We start from the raw sequence: 18,226 nt of genomic DNA, 5'->3' as shown, positions 1-18,226 counted from the left end.
CAGATACTGTAGTGTACCCACTGCCTTTAGGAGGAAGGGGCACTCACTTCACCAGCTGCTGGCAGTGCTGGGTGATTAGAGTTCACAGTTGCATCATATTTGGGGAATTGTCCTTCCTTTGAGGACATCTCTTGCACACCCCTTCTCCGTGTGTGTTACATTCAATGGTTGGTCCATGTAGGAAGGATAGTAAGGCCTAGACCATCTGCTAGTTGGAGAACACTCTTGCACAAATTTGTCACGGTTCAGCTTCTCCTTCCCCTCAACCCACTTCCCTTACTCTTCCAAAGATTTCCTGGGAGCATTCCTGAACCTCCAATGGCCAAATCCCCATTTCAGAATCTGTTTTTCAGGGAGAACATCTTAAGGCACAAATATCTCACAAAAATGAATATTCATAAATAACATGTTTTAAGTTAAAAAAGGTAATAGACCTACTATGATACAATTGAATTCTATATTTTAATATTATTTATTAAAACTAACCTAAATTATTGATGAAAGAAGAGCATTCAGATAAACTATATCATATTTAGAAATATTTCAATTAATATAGATTCATCCAGGTAGAATCAGAGACTTAATGGCAAGCATGAATTTCATTTGTATTGTATTCATTTTGAAGGCCAATTTTAAACTATAGACCAGCACACATAAAAGATATTTTAATGCCAGTTATATTTAACAAAAACAGAAGGAAATTTTGAACCAAGTAGCACTTCAATTGCAAAATAGCTCAGAACAACATGGTTTGTTCATTGTTTTTATAATTCAAACACTTCACAAAAGACACCAGGATCAAACTCTCAAAGCTTTTGTGCAGATTCTCATCTGTCAATCAAATGTTCCTTTTCTGAACATGTTGCTTTTTGTCATTTCAAAAAGTTGATATTCCTATGATTAAGATTATCCCCCATTTGAAAATCTCTCCCCCTAACTTCCTGTTTTTCAGTATTTTTTTGAAACACTAATAAATGGTCTTTTGATGGATTCATTTTGTTTACTTGACTGCTTATAAACCCCAGTAAGCTTTAAAAACTAGACAGAATATTTAAAAAATAATTTAAGCAGCAAAGCAAATTTAACATTTAAACTTAGGTGAATTTTTAAAACTTTTATTATAGATTTACTAAAATTGATTCAACATCCTTTTTGAAATACAGCAAGAAAAGCGTGACCAAAAATAAAAAAGAAATACACTAAAAAAACACATTACTTGTTTTTCATAAACAATTCCTGTGAATACTGAAACATCTGTTTAACAGCTGCCTGGAAATTACTGACAATATCTATTCTGTTTCTTGAAAATTTTCAACCTTCAAATACTCTTTTCTTGTTGATAGTGTGAAATCATCTTAAAAGAGAACATGGGTAATATTATTTAGATGATTTTAAAGTGAAATAGTAATTTCAAGTGACATTTCATAAAGAAATGAAAGATTGTTTTTCTAGACTTCTTATTAATGACTGAGGTGATTTTTAATGTTTTGGAAATAAATTTCAAGTTTAAACTGACTGAACATCCACTGTAGAATTTTTTCCCCTTGTAACAAATTTGAACAAGGAAATTAAACAATATAATGGATCTATATGATACATCTTTTAATTGTTTCTCCAAGTGATTCCTTGTAAAGCTAGATTATTGTTTGTTGTTTTCTTGACCTAAATTGTAAACAGAAAATAATACAGTTTCTTCAACTAATCCATAGAGTTGGCTTCCCAGGTGGTGCAGTGGTAAAAAATTCGCCTGCCAATATAGGAGACACAAGGATGATCCCTGGGTTGGGAAGATCCCCTGGAATAGGAAATGACAACTCACTCTGGTATTCTTGATGGGAAAATTCTATGGATAGAGGAGCTTGGTGGGCTACGGTCCATGGGGTTGCAAAGAGCTACACACTACTGAGCACACACATACACAGTGGCCTGGAATGGCTCTCTGTGCCCCATCAGAAACCAGTTAGCAAGTAGGAGCTGAATTAGATTTTTTCTTCTATGGTTCCAAAAGGGAGAACAGAGAGCCATATGTGAACATGACAGATGGGCTTATTTCAGCATTGTGGGGGGAAGAACGTTTAAAACAATTACAGTTGTGCAAAATTCAAATGAGCAGTGAGTTACCATCTTGCTATGCTTAGATAACATTTGCTGGTCAGAAACGTGGTGGAGGACTATAGCATTTGACAGTAAGGGTGATTTCTCATTCCAATCTAGGATTCTCTGATTTAAATAGAGGACATCTTTAAATATATCCCACCCCCCTCCAAAGTCAGGAATATCCTAAATTTATATTAAATTTTTTTCATGTTAAAACAGCCAAGTCAATTTTTCCAATTTTATTCCTCCCAGTACTACAAAATTTGCTCACAGCTGGAGTCTCCTGGCAGGTGTTAGTTGTTGTTGAATTTGTTGTCACTGAGGTTGCCATGAGAGAACTAACCGTGAGTCACTCTGAGAGTAAGACCCTGCCAGGCTCTCTGCACAGTGACCTTCCTGGTTGCCCCAGTGGAGGGTGATCCTTGCTGTGCTAGTCAAAATATTTCTAGTTAGGCCATCTGTGGTAGGCAGAAAAAGGACCCCAAAAGATCTCCAGGTTCTAGTCTGTGGAGCCTATGGATGTTACCTTGCATGGCTAGAAGACTTTTGCAGATGTGATGTTAAAAGCTCTGAGGTCAGGAGATGTTAAAAGCTCTGAGGTGGGGAGATTATCTAATCACATGTGCCTTTAAGAGCTGAGGACATTTCTCCATTGTCAGAGATGAGAGGGCAAAAGAAAGATTGGAGACATGCAATATGACAGTCTTTGAAGATGGTGGAAGAGGGTCTTGAGCCAAGGAATATGGGCACCTCTAGAAGCTGGAGAAGAAACAGAAATGAATTCTTCTCTAGAGAAAGCAAAGAAAGCAGCCCAGCCACCATCTTGATTTTAGCTCAGAGAGACCTGTGTCAGACTTCTGACCTCTAGAATTGTGGAATGTAAATTTCTTTGGTTTTAAACTACTGCATTTGTGGCAATTTGTTATGAAGGCAGTAGAAAACTAATGCATCATCCATGAAACCATGTGATTCTAACCAGTTGCCAGGAGGCTACTAGAAAAGCTACCAGTGTTCACAAACTTCAGTGTCTAGAGGAGCCTCTCCTGCAGAAAATTTGCAGATAGAGTACATCATTGTCCCATTGTGTAGGTCTAAGTATCTGTAAACAAGCCAAAGCCATATATAATGAGAATATTTGCTACAGATTTCAGAATATTCACTTGGGGGCAAAGCAAGGTCCAAAAGGGTGTTTTGAAACATGAACTTAAAAATATGATCTTCAGCATTGTTTTAGTTTAGAATTGTAATATTTTGATTCCATTATAATTATTTTAAAGCCTTCAATCCATCAAGGCCCAGAACAAATATTGGTAAGCTGTTGCTGAGAAACCAAGTGTGACAGTTAGTGGCATGTGGATCTGTCTCAGCCAAAAGGGCTTTAGGCACATTTACAAAGTAAAATAAATTTGCTCCTGTTGCCTTCTCACTCTCTCCTCATTGCCTCTGAGTGACCTCACAACTCATCACAGGGTTTGCCATTGTTCGACGTTACTCTACAATGATTCCATTCTTCACTTAAATTTCTTCCTTTCCCTAAGATCAAAAACAGCTAGTACCAAGAAGCACTTATCTTTAGCAGGTAGGAGACCATGGGATTAAAGTAAACCACTTTGAGGGTTTAAGTCTTAACCTGTGCAGTGTGAGGTTCTATGAACTAAGTACAACTGTAATCATTGGACTAAGAGAAATATTTTCAAGACAGAGTACTTTAAAAGGGATGCATTTTTGCAAGCCCTTTAGCTCCATTATGCAGTCTTCAAGCATGCAGTGAATATCGGCTAAGGTTCTCCATATGGCACTGGGATTTATGTTCAAACACCCTGGAGGCAGACAAAACTGATTGAGTTCAGGCTGTGCTTCTTAATATCTGTGACTGATCCTTTATTTCCTCATCTATGAAACAAAGATAATAGCATTGACTAACTCTTAGGTTTACTATGAGATCTAAGTGAAATCTCACATGTCAACTGGTCAACATAGTACCTAGTGTCAAGAAAGGACTCAGTATATCTTATCTGTCAGTTATTGTCTAGGGAAGGTTTTGCATAAAGCCTTTTGTGAAGACACAGGGAAATGAAAAAGGTCCATACAGTGGAGCTCTGCCTTACCTTTCAAACTTTCCTTCTCTGTGAACAGACACCAGGAAAGCAACTACTTTATAATGTAATTAACTCCTAAATTACATTTATACCCTGCTATATATAAAATAGGCAAAAACAAGGACCTACTGTATACCACAGGGAACTACACTCAATGTCTTGTAGTAACCTATGATGCAAAACAATTTGAAAAGGATATATGCATATTCTTTATTTTATATATATATATATATACATATATATATAACTGAATCACTTTGCTGTACACTCGAAAACAGCACAACACTGTAAAATAACTACACTTCAATATTTTTTTAAAAGTAGTTAACTCACACATACTTGGAATATCCAAACAAATTTTGGTCCACAACAGCAATAAAACCCATTATCTAAACCCTTGTGTATATATGGGTATTTACTTGTTTCCTTAAAATTTCCTTAAAATAACACAAAAGAGAATATGGGTAACTGAGTCATGGAGTTTTTTCCCCTTTAATTATAACATAAATACAAATAAATGCAGGCATTTTAGGAACGATTAATTTTAAAAAACATTTCATGGTAGTTCAAAAAAGGAGTGTAAATCTTGGAATTAGTCTCCACATCTTTCTCAGGAATTCTGAATTTGTTGAGGATACTCTGCCTCTGCTATAAAATAGAGAGATGGGGCTAAATAAAGGTGAAAACATCAAGAATGATTTGGCTAAAGTTGCTGCTGCTGCTGCTAAGTCACTTCAGTCGTGTCCGACTCTGTGTGACCCCATAGACGGCAGCCCACCAGGCTCCCCCATCCCTGGGATTCTCCAGGCAAGAACACTGGAGTGGGTTGCCACTTCCTTCTCCAATGTGTGAAAGTGAAAAGTGAAAGTGAAGTCGCTCAGTCGTGTCAGTCGTGTCCGACCCTTAGCGATCCCACAGACTGCAGCCTACCAGGCTCCTCCATCCATGGGATTTTCCAGGCAAGAGTACTGGAGTGGCTTGCCATTGCCTTCTCTGGGCTAAAGTTGCTAGGTGCCAGCAATTATTAATGGCTCCATTCTGAGCCATTATAACAAACATATCCAAAATAAAAACCCCTCAATTTTAAATTAAAAAAAAAAAGACTATCATCTGAACTATAAAATGTAAAATAAGCCCCAAATGGCCCTCTTAGTATTTCAGAAAACGAATCAAGATAGAAGGCTTTCAAAAGTTAAATTTCAGGAAAAGCGTTATTTTAATAAAAGCAGGCTTTCTCTTAAGAGATGCCAGGCATTTCTTAAGAGATGCCATTCAGAATTGATTACCTTCCTTCATAGGATGCAACAATAGACATGATTGACAAGCAAGCCAAAGGCATCATTCTTCTGGTTGATTATCAACTGTTCCTTCTGGGAGCTGATTTCAATGAGTTGTATTTTGAGGTGCTGTCACAGACTCATTGGAAGGAACTAGAAATGTTAGCTCCTAGAAATCTTAGCTCCTTGTGTCTGCATTTCCAGCAGGGATTCTATGTCTGAATATTATGTCTAATTTAATAATATATTTTCTGGAACTTTTTGGAACCGTATGGAGAACTGGAGTAGAGTTACCGCAATTAAATCTTTATCAGAAAGCTACAGGACAACAGAACAGTGCTTTCTATAGTCAGTCTTACTTCTTGTGATTCAAAATAGATATTCACCACTGCAAACAGAGAACTGAATATTTGCACAGACAATTCAAATGTCATACAATTAATACATTTTTTGAGAAAAAATTGAATAAATACCCCTGGTAACATGAAAAGATAAATTTACTCATGGAACACCTATATTCTGCTGAAGGGAGGTTGTGAACATTTATAAGTGTAATCAATCCTTCCTAGAACAAAGAAGTCTAAAAAACCATAAACTAGTGTGATGAATCTGCATAGAAAAGTGTTATCTTTCTAGAGTAACACATAAATTACTTAACATGGTATCGGGCACGCAACAAACACTCAATAAATCTTAGCTATAATCATCATTTAGAGGGAGTATTTGATTGTGCAGGCTTCCGTGGTGTCTAAGATGGTAAAGAATCTGCCTGTAAAGCAGGAGACCCAGTTTTGATCACGAGGTCAGGAAGTTCCCCTGGAGAAGGAATTCGTAACCCACTCCAGTATTCTTGCTTGGAGAATTCCATGGACAGAGAAGCCTGGTGTGCTGTTACAGTCCATGGGGTCGCAAAGACTCAGACATGACTGAGTAGCTAACGCTTGATTGTGCATTACAAAGATCTAAAAACAAGTGGCTTAAAAATACATTAAATTTTCTTTCATCTACAATGGAGTCCAGAGATAGGCTCTTCAAGACTGGCATATTGACTGTTTCATATTATCAATACCTTGGAACAGTGGTCCCCAACCTTTTTGGCACCAGGCACTGATTTCTTGAAAGACAATTTTTCCATCGACCAGGTCATGGGGATGGTTTCAATATGATTCAAGTGCAGTAGGGTTCTTGCTCCTATGAGAATCTAATGCTGCTGCTGATCTGACAGGAGGTGGAGCTCAGGTGGTAAAGTGAGTGATGGGGAGCAACAGCAAATGTAGATAAAGTTTTGCTCACTTCCAGCTGCGTGGCCTGGTTGCTAACAGGCCACAGACTGATACCAGCCCATGGCCCAGGGGTTGGGTTCCCTTGTCTTAGAATATTTCTCTTTTCTGCTATGGTATTCTTAGCAAAAGCTCACATCTTCAGAATTACCTCATGCTCACAATGTTACTGCCATGATCCCACCTACCACACATAGGAAGAAAATGGAAAAAAGCTGGTTGTGTTAAATGGTGAAGGTCAACTGAATCCATGACAGTTCTTCCAGAGTCTCGATCAATAACTTGCTCAAAGATCACTATCCTGAATGCAGTCACATACTTTCCCGTTTCTTTAAGGAGAGATGAGAAGTGTATTTTAACTTGATTCATTGCCAGACCTCACAAATGAAAATTCTGTTGTTAAGAAAAAGAAAATTCAGTTCAGATATGCAACTAACAGGCTTTTTCACCACTATTATTATGATTATAACTCTTGTGAGGTCCAATAATAAGACTGCAATAAATGAGTCTTTTTTCAGTACTTTGGTTCTTGTGACTATAATATCTCCCTTTTAGTAATGCATTGGAATCAGCATGCAAGCGCCAATGATAAATTTTCAAGAATTTTGCAGGCTGATAGGTAAACAGCCATTATTAAAAATTAAATAACATAAATTATCTTACAAAGAAAGCTAATAAACACAGATAAATTTTTAGTTATTTTACTGTAATATGTTATTCATGCCCTTGAGGTTATGATCTATGATGATAATTGTTTTGACACCCACTTTCTAATGTAGGGAAGTGTGGTTCCCCACACAACCATCAATTAATTCTCCAACACTAGTTAGCAGGGTATCCTACAACTCAACACAATTCTGAACTATACCTTGAAATGGCATCAGATTACACAAGTTAAGGTCTCAATTTTATAAGACCAGATGCCAGCCACAACCCAGGCTACTACCTGTGCTTCGGGAAGCTGGCTATAAACCAGAGGTTTCCACAACCCCTCCTTCGGTTCAGTTAATTTTCCAGAGAGGCTCACAAACTCAACTAAACACTTGACTTATTAGATTGCTAGTATATGGTAGAAGGATATAATTTAGAACAACAAAAATGGAAGAGATGCAGATGGCAAGGCATGGGGAAGAGACTTGGAGCTTCTATGCCCTCTCCAGGGTCACCACTCTCCTTGAATCTCCACATGTTCACCAAGCCAGAATCTCTCTGAACCCAGTCTTTTTGGAGTTCTGTGGAGGCTTCATTATGTAGTCCTAACTGATTAAATCATTGGCACAAGGCTGATTCTTCTCGTAATCAGCTTCCATCCAAATTGGAGGTCTAGAAGTCACTGCATTAACATTACAAAAGACACATTTATGGCTCTCAGCCCTTATGAAACTTGAAGGGTTTTAGGAGCTCTGTGCCAAAAACTGAAGAAGACCAAATGTGTATTTCTTATTATAAATCACAGTATTGCAGGGAAAAACAATATATAATGGAAATCTATATAATGGTGAGCTACTGTGCCTCCCTTCCCAATTCTGCATTTTGTGACATCCCATTGGTAGCTTAAAACTGGTCATGGAGGAAATATTTACACCATGGAAATGGACAGATATGAAAATGTGAGTCCTATTTCCTGGAGAGTATGTTGTAAAACATTTACCAGCACACTTCTGTCTTATATTTACACAATCTTTTTAATAGATAGCATCACTGACTCAATGGACATGAATTTGAGCCAACTCTGAGAGATAGTGAAGGACAGGGAAGCCTGACGTGCTGCAGTCCATGGGGTTGCAAAGAGTCAGACACAACTTAGTGACTGAACAACAACAAATATTAATGCTGTCCAGTCTAGAAATTGTGGTAGGTACAATATCAGCCTGTTTTGCTAACATTATAACCACATCCAGGAAGTTAAACAGTGAACTTATTGGAAGAGAGAAGGAATTGTTCTTCCTCCATTCATGCTTTGCAACAGCTCTCACAGGACCACCAGCAACACCAGCCAGATACTTCAGCTCTGAGCTAGAAAAATAATTTTTTTGTGACTAGTATCTTGGAGATATAGGCAAGGAAAGAGTCTGCTATGTGTTTTCTCCAAGGACTCATAAGTTTGTTATGTCCCTTTGAGCTTATCATATTCATTAAAAATGAAAAAAAATTCTGAAAAAAAATTCTGCCTCATTGGTTGTCACTTTTTGAATGGGAAGAAAATCAGATTTTTGGAGGGTGGGGGGACTAAAGACCCAATATTAAGCAGAAAATCAAGACAATGCAGTGGGAATTGATTAAAAGGGTGATTTATAACTCTTTTCCTATATCTAAATATTTGAGTGAGTTTATGAAATTAAAGCTAACTATGTTTATTCACCTTGAGTTCTTTTTTGTTTGCTATCTACAATTGTGTATAAACCTCTTGCACCACTGTCTGGAGTTTGATACGATGCTAAAAAGATCTGTAAGGAGAAGGGAGTTTGACAACATTCTCCTTTGGCAAATCTGTAGGGAAGCAATCACTCTTCATTGCTGAAAGGAATTGGAATTAGTGTGACCCATACGAAGGACAATTTAACAACATTTATCAAAACTGCAAATGCATATAGCCTTTGACCCAGGAATTCAACTTTCGTGATATATTCTATGGAATTCCTTGTATATATGCTCAGGGCTATAGGTTCAAATCTATTCTAAGTAATATTTTTTGCATAATAGCAAATGGCTAGAATCAACTAAAAAATCCATCAATAGGGAATGACTAAATTACAGCTTATTTTTTTAGTGGAGAGCTACATATCTATTAAAAAATTATAGGACCTATATAGTGAGAAAAATGTATTAGAACAGTATGTATAATATACCTTTGTATAAAATGAGAAAAAATAAAAATCTATATTTATATCTTATTGAATATGCATAACTCTGGAAAGATATATAGAATCTAAGAATAGAGATTTCTATGTAGAAAGGAAGGAGGTTCTGGCTAGATAAGGGACTGGATTGGAAGCAAAGAAGTATTTTTTTTTTTCTTGTTTTATAGTCTTAAAAAACATTTTTTTTGAGCTATATGAACATAACTAGTTAAACATTTTAAAAAAAAATCTTAAATCCATATACATGACTTGCAATGTCTAAACAGAAAGAAACTTGCACTTTATCAGCAGAGATAGTATTTGGTCTGGTTTGATAACTGGAGCTCTAGCTGTGAGATGAAAGGACTGCAGGTAGAGACGCGCTGATTTAATGGATTCTACAGCAAAGAGTGAGGCACTGAGGGACTAGGACCCCTGATGCTGGCTCTGGTTGGACGGTAAAGGGGGTTGAGCTATCACAGACATAATGCTGGCATGCATGCTTAGTCACTCAGTCGTATCCGACTATTTGTGACCCTGTGGACAGCAGCCCGCCAGGCTCCTCTATCCGTGGAATCCTCCAGGCAAGAATACTGGAGCAGGTAGCCATTTCATTTTCCAGGGGATCTTCCCAACCCAGGGATCTCTGCACTGCAGGCAGATTCTTTACTGTCTGAGCCACCAGGGAAACCCCAGGTAGTGCAGGTAACACAGCAGGTAATACAGCTATAACTGTAGAAAGCCGCCCATGCCAGAAACCATGGGACAATAAGGCACATAATGATGCTATAACCCACCCTTTCTGCCCTCCCACCCTTAAACGTCTGCTAATGCCAAATAGAAACCAGAGAACAAATGGACTATAGCCCACCAGGCTCCTCTGTTCATGGAATTCTCCAGGCAAGAATACTGGAAAGTGAAATTGAAAGTCCATAGGGTTGCAAAGAGTCAGAAAGGACTGAGCTCCTAACACTTTCACTTTTCACCACACATAGGCTCTTCTTTAATCATATGAACTCCCTCATTTTCCTCCATTTTTCCCTAGCACACAATATTTATTATTTATCGTTCTTTCTCTTTTTTAAGGAGGACAATAAGATTATATGCTCAGAGGTTCATCCAATGCTCAGAACTCAGCAGATTTATTTTAAAAAGCAGTTTGAATTCTTCCTGAATCTTCTGTTTCTATCCATGTTATATAACTATATTACTTAAAAAATTTTCCGCTCTAAAACCCTTTACATATGTTGTACATAAAGTATAATAAACTTGTTTTTCAATGCAAAGCTTGGCTCATAAAAGAAAGAAGAACAAGACTAGGGGATAAAAAAGAAAAGTAGGAGATCCTAACACATGAAACCATCTCTGCTGAGTATATCTTCAAATCTCTACATCTTAAAACTTGACATTTTGCAGCTATACATGGGACAGGAAATTAGGTCTTCGGATGCCCAAAACAGGGTTTTGGAACTAAGATCCCATGTAAACTTGAGAACCATGAGACTACATTCTCAGAGAATGATAGGTTTATGAAAATCTGTTTAGCAGCAAAGAGACTAATCTAGATAGAAATAATTTGGTAGATGGGGATTCATTTTTTACTTCCCTGCATGGTCCAGGGAACTCTGAACTAGGTAGATAACTATATGATTCCAGATTGGTAGCAACCAAACACGTGGGAGAAGTAAAAGCAAATACACTCAGGAGACATGCCTAGTTATTAGAAATCTCATTGAATTCTCACTTTGTAAAGCCCAGTCATTTGACTGTGGATTTTGAGTCCACAATCAAAAATTACTAAACATATGAAGAATAAAGTCACAATGAGCAAGAGCTAGTGAAACCAAAAAAACATCAAGTTTGATCCCCAAGGCCCTTGCTTATTCAAAGTATTGGATGTAGAATCATACACACACAACTGATAGAAAATAATGTAATGTGTTTAAGATCTCCAGAAGACGAGCATAGAATCCAGCTTTTGACCTGTAGCCAAAAGAATACAGAGAAGATTTGGTCATTTAGTTTTCTGGTGACTGACTGAAATGTAATTTCTTTTTAATTTCGTGAGCTGTGCTCAGTGACTTAGTTGTGTCTGCCTCTTTGCGGCCCTGTGGACTGTAGTCCGCCAGGCTCCTCTGTCCATCTGATTTCCCAGGCAAGAACACTGGGGTGGGTTGCCATTTCCTTCTCTGGGGATCTTTCTGACCCAGGGATGGAACTCGCATCTCCTGCACTGGCAGATTCTCTCAGGAGAGAAACACAGCTATTAGAGATCTCATTGATTCCCACTAGTGGATTCTTTACCACTGGCACCACCTGGGAAGCTCTTATAATGTCATAGTGAGGAGGAAAAATGGAAAATGTTCATGAAATAAAGTGAAGTCTTTGAAACTGAAAATTATGATATTAACTTTAACATACAGAATAGCAAACCTAGAAATAAATATAAAATACAAAATAGCAAACTTCTACCTAGTCTCAGGACTTGCCTGGCTTCACTTTTTTTTTTTTTTTTTGTCTGTAAAATGAAAATTTCAGATCATCCTGTGGGAAAGGGAGAATATGCTTTTTCCCCTTTCTTGCTTTCTTTGGCAAGCTTGAAAAAGAAACTATTGCTGCTTCTGAGAATTCTGCTGGTTTTCACGGTGGTAAGTCAACAAGTTTCCAAGTGAAAACATAAAATCCAGCTCTGCCATGCTAATATGAAATGATTTCCAAGATGGACAGTTAGGTTCAAAATCTCAAGATGTGGTACAGTGTGTAAATGCCCCATTTGTGTTAAAAAATATATATATATATAATGTTTGCACAGAATATTCATGCAGGGATATGTAAAAAATTATAATTGCCTAAAGGAGGATGCAAGTGAATTTGGGGGATCTGGAGATGGAGAACAACATATGTGAATGTTTTATTTTCAATTTTATAAAACTGCTTAATTAAAAAATAAATAAATTCCTTCATTAACCAAGATACTATCTTTCTACATTATTTATTTGTGCTGAGTTGCTCAGTTGTGTCTGACTCTTTGCGACCCTATGGACTGTAGCCCACCAGGCTCCTCTTTCCATGGGGATTCTCTAGGCAAGAATACTGGAGTGGGTTGCCGCTTCCTCCTCCAGCTTATATATTTAGGGAATATCATGTTTAGTATATCTAGTGCATTATGTAGATGAAGGATGCTTGTTTAGTTTAACTCCTGGTTCCATGATTCTTAGCTTTATGAGTTTGGGCAAGTGTTTTTTTTTTATCTCTCCATGCCTTGGTTTCCTCTTCTATTTAATGGTAAAGCTGTTTCGAGGATTAAATATGATAACCTATGTACAATTATTTACACAATACCTGAATCATGGAAAAGACTTAGGAAATAATAAATAATGTTGAGATTTCAACCTTGCTGATTATTTTTCAATTCCTACATTTCAAACACCTTTATATACTTGAAACCTTAAAGCTAATCACTATTAAAGAGGACAGAAAGTTTTAATAGTAAGACAAAGTAGCTTGGTGGTAAAGAATCTGCCTGCCAGTGCAGGAGATGCGGGTTTAATTCCTGGGTCAGGAAGATCCCCTGAGAAGGAAATGGCAACCCACTCCACTATTTTTGCCTGGGAAATCCCATGGACAGAGGAGCCTGGCAGGCTACAATTCATAGGGTTGCAAAAGAGTTGGACACAACTTAGCAACTAAACAACAATTATTTGACAATTATTTATACATTCACCTTCAGAACATTTGTTTATCATACATAATTTGAAGGTAACTCTAAAATCATACCAAAATATCAGCAGATCTATGCTTTTCCCTATGGAAACATTTACCCTCAGACTTTTTGCCAGCTGATAGTCTTCCCTTGTGGCTCAAATGGTAAAGAGTCCACCTGCAATGCAGGAGACTCGAGTTCAACCCCTGAGTTGGGAAGATCTCTTGGAGGGAGGGCATGGCAATCCACTCCAGTATTCTTGCCTGGAGAATCCCATGGACAGAGAGGCCTGGTGGGCTATAGTTGATGGGGTCGCATAGAGTCAGATACGACTGAGGGACTAACACAAGAACACCTGCACAAGAAAATTTCATTTCACAGTTTGCCAAATATTTTATGTGAAAGTGTGTCCTCTGGACAAGAAACTAAAACATGCACTTTGTTTATGAAATAGTGTTACTTCATTTGAAATTATAAGTGAATGAAATCTTTCAGTAATACCAGCTGAGGAAGAAGACTTGGCTTCCAAGAATTCTCATTTAGTAATTTACAATGAGAAATATGACAAATTACCAAATAGACCAAAATACCAGACTTCACTGATCACCACATTTTCTTCCCAGAAGACTGATTTATATTTGAAGCCAAATCCTAACAGAATGTGCAGCTTTCAAAATATATATTCTGAACCCAGGGTGTGGGGTAACTTTTAACCACATGACTACCTCTCTTCAGTGGAGAATATCCTCTGACTTTTCTTAACTTGTCATCAGTCCTGGAGATCATCAGATCAGGTTTAATTGTAGGGTATTTGTTATTGTTTTTTCACCATTTGGCCTTATTTAAAAATTGTTTCTTCATTTTACTTAAATAATTATAAATGATTTGTTAAAGATATTTACCTTGTCCTCTGTTGGGCATGCTAATACCTTCAGGTATTTCTTATCATTACTCTGAAAGTTTTTTTTTTTTTTTTTTAATTTCTTCTTGGGACTTCTCTGTTGGTACAGTAGTTAAGAATCCACCTTCCAGTGCAGGTTTGATTCCCTGATTGGGCAACTAAGATCCTACACATTGCAGGATGGCTAAGCTAGAGCACTGCGGCAAAGACCCAGTGCTGCCAAAATAAAATGAAAAAGAATAAAATTTTAAAAAGTCTTCTCAATAAAACATTAAAATTTTTTCTTCCCATTTTTACTCTGAATATCTAGACAGATTTTTCAACTCTCAACATTTCTTAGATATCTGCAGTCATAACTACTGCTGTGTAACAAAGTCCCATTATTACAACAATGTAAATTTACAACAATGTAAATTTATTATCTCACAGTTTCTGTGCTATAGGAAGTCAGGTACAGGTGAGCAGGGACTTCTGCTCAGATTTTCAGTAGGTTGAAATCAGAGTGTCTGCTGGAGCTGCCATCTCTTCTGAGGCTCAGACAGATCCTCTTCCAAGCTCACTGGTTGTTGGCAGAAGGCAGTTCCTTAGGACTGTGTGACTGAGGCAGTTCCTGAAGGCAGCCCACCATGCCCTGCCATGTGGCTCTCCCCACAATGTGGCAGTTTGTTTCTTTAAGGCCAGCAGGAGAGCATCTGCTGCTGCTTGGAATAGCTCTCCCCCAGCTGTCACAATAGTCTTATATAACTTAATTTAAACAAAGGTGTGGGGAGAGAGCCAATTAGCCAAGATGGCGTGTTCAGGCTCTCTCACCCCACATTTTGTAAATAATTACAATGTAACAGCTGAGATCAGGAGAAGGCAATGGCAAGCCACTCCAGTACTCTTGCCTAGAAAATCCCATGGGTGGAGGAGCCTGGTAGGTTGCAGTCTGTGGGGTCGCTAGGGGTCAGACACGACTGAGCGACTTCACTTTCAATTTTCACTTTCCACTTTCACACATTGGAGAAGGAAATGGCAACCCACTCCCGTGTTCTTGCCTGGAGAATCCCAGGGACAGGGGAGCGTGGTGGGCTTCCGTCTATGGGGTCACACAGAGTCGGACACGACTGAAGTGACTTAGCAGCAGCAGCAGCAGCAGCAGCAGCTGAGATCATTTGTAGCACCGTGCACGCGCATCACAAGGCACTCACTTGGTCACGGGTTACTGTGTGGGGTCCGCCTGTGTGAAAGTGAAAGTTGCTCAGTCTTGTCCCACTCTTTGCGAACCCCATGGACGGTAGCCTGCTAGGCTTCTCTGTCCATGGAATTCTCCAGGCCAGAATACTGGAGTGAGAAACTATTCCCTTCTGCAGGGGATCTTCTCTAACCCAGGGACAGAACCCAGGTCTCCCACGTTGCAGGCGGATTCTTTGCCATCTGAGCCACCAGGGAAGCCCATGCCTATATGGGCTCCACCCAAAAAAGCGATGGGAATTACTCCTGCATCATGGTTGTGTCCCTTGGGTCAGCCATGCGAGGATAGGATATAGCGAGAATACCGTTATGGCTGTTGTGTGAGCCAGGAGAGAGGTTGTGTGCGGTTGTGTTATGTTATTTATGTCTGCTGCTATTGCTGCTGTGCCAGCTAGAAGAGAATAAAAGTGTCTGAAGTTCCTATGGCTCATCCTAGAGTCTCCTTCTAGCCTCTTAGCTTGCGCCTTGCCTACTCTGGGTTCAGCGAACGATGCTAACAGTGTCAACAGCGAAAACGATTGGCGACACGAACAGGAAGAAGAGCAATACAAAAGGACTGGCTACCTCTCATATTCATAAGTGAAGTCGCTCAGTCGTGTCTCATATTCATAAGTCCTGCCCAAACTTAAAGGGTGGGTATTATACTGAACTGCACACCAGGAGTAGGAGTCTTGGGAACCATCTTAGAATTCTGCATGCCACACTATTTACTGGCTATCGTGAGGGGGAGAGAGGATTGTAATTGGGCTTGCATTGCAGATGCCCCAAAGCCTAATCTCAGTGTAAATTCTGTGGTGTCCACCTGTTTTTTTTTGTCCACGCCCCAATTTTTCTACTGCCATTTGATTTTTCCATGGTGGTAAAACATGTCTTCAAATTTTATTTGCAGAATCGGAAATCAAGAGATGCTATGAATTTAAATTGGGGATAAAATAAAGCTTAAGGGTCCCAGTAGGCTACTTTTCAAGCTTAAAAAAAACAAAAAACAAACATTAGTTTTGTATAAGAATTATTCTTATCAGGATTCAGATGAACAAATTATAGCAATTGTGAGTGAGAAATAATGTCTCCAGTTGAATGCCCTTGATCTCAAGGGCCCTATACACATTATTTCATCCAATCTTCCCTATGAAGAAGTTGAGACTCAATTAATGTTAATAATAAATACATGTTAAAATGTTAAAAGTTACTGTCAGTTTATTTTGAGATACCCACAACTAGTACCTCTCAGAGCTAAGGTTTCAAATGTAGCCCCATTTGAGTTCAAATACTATATTCTCTAAATGCTACACTGTTAGCAAAACTGAGAGTGTGAGAAATTCCCACTTAGCTTGTACACAAACAGTTAGGGGCTTGCTTGGTCTGTACCAGGCACCATGCTAACCACAGGAGTCACAGTGGTGAACAAGACTGACATGGTCTCTGTCGGCGAGAATAAGAGCTCAAGTTTCCACTAGAGTCTGAGATCATAAATTTCCCTTACAGCAAATAAGGAGCTTATCTATGCTATTAACATTAATAATACTAATTAGTAGTGGTAGTAATTCTGTTCTATATTGAGTATAATGTGTGTTTGAGTTTCTGATATAGTGACAATGAATCTAACTGAAATTTTCTTACTATAGTAGAAAACTATAAAATTTTTCTTTCAGTCACTGTTTAAAAGGAGTAAAAAATTCTGTGTGTGCATGTACAGTTTGCCTTGAGAAAAAAATAACCTATTAGGGAAAAATTAGCATTAGTCATCAAAAAATTTAAAACTATGGTAAGGTTTGAATTATAAACTTGGATTGTTCTGACATAGTATCTTTGAGTTGAGCAGTGGTGTTAGACTGAGCATGTGCTCTTGGCAGGAAAAAGTAGGCATACTAGACATAAAACCAATAAATAAATAAATATGGGAGAGTGAGAGCAAGAGAGTGATGGAGAAAGAGACATGGAAATTGAGGCTGATTAAGCTTCAAAGAATTTTTCCAGAATTTTGAAAGCAAGAAATTTGGAATAAGTTTTACTATCTATGTGCATGTACATTTTATTTAACTATTTTATTAGATATAAGTGTATATATATACACACACTATATATATATATATATATATATTTCCAGGTGGTGCTAGTGGTAAAGAATCTGCCTGCCAGTGCAGGAGAACTAAGTGACATGGGTTCAATATCTGGGTTGGGAAAGGAAGAGGCAAGCCACTCCAGTATTCTTGCTTGGAGAATCCCATAGACAGAGGAGCCTGGTGGGCTACAGTTCACGGAACTGCAAAGAGTTGTACATGACAGAAGCGACTTAGTATTCCTTAGCATATATATATGGTGAAAATCAAGTGTACCATAATGTTTCCAGTGATTTGGGATTTCTATAAACCCTAACACAGTTGGTCTTATTTTGGATCAGCTATTTAACACCTTTGTTTCTTTTCGTAGGTTTCCATTAAAGCAGAAGGACCTTTGAGGTGAAGTGGTACAACACAGAAATAAAAATGTTAAAGCACGACTGAGCGACTGAACTGAACTCAACTGAACTGAAAGCAACTTCATAGTCTTATGTAAATTACAGAGAAACAACTATTGCCACCTAATGGTAGCAATGCAAACTACAATTGGTTATTTCTTAAATAAGCATTTGCAACTTCTACAGCATATTGAACTACATAAAAATGGTATCAGTGTAATATGCAAATAGCATTAAAATGGCAGATTTAGTAGAGATAAGTATAGGGACATATATTAATATCAGTAATGCACTTTTATGTAATTACTAGACGTGGAAAAACCTTATGCCTCATCTTA

The sequence above is a fragment of the Moschus berezovskii genome, chromosome 1, assembly GCF_049115385.1.
Source record: "Moschus berezovskii isolate FMDL1 chromosome 1, NW_MosBer_1.0, whole genome shotgun sequence".
NCBI classification, from domain to species: Eukaryota; Metazoa; Chordata; class Mammalia; order Artiodactyla; family Moschidae; genus Moschus; species Moschus berezovskii.
Note: the sequence above shows the minus strand (reverse complement) of the source record.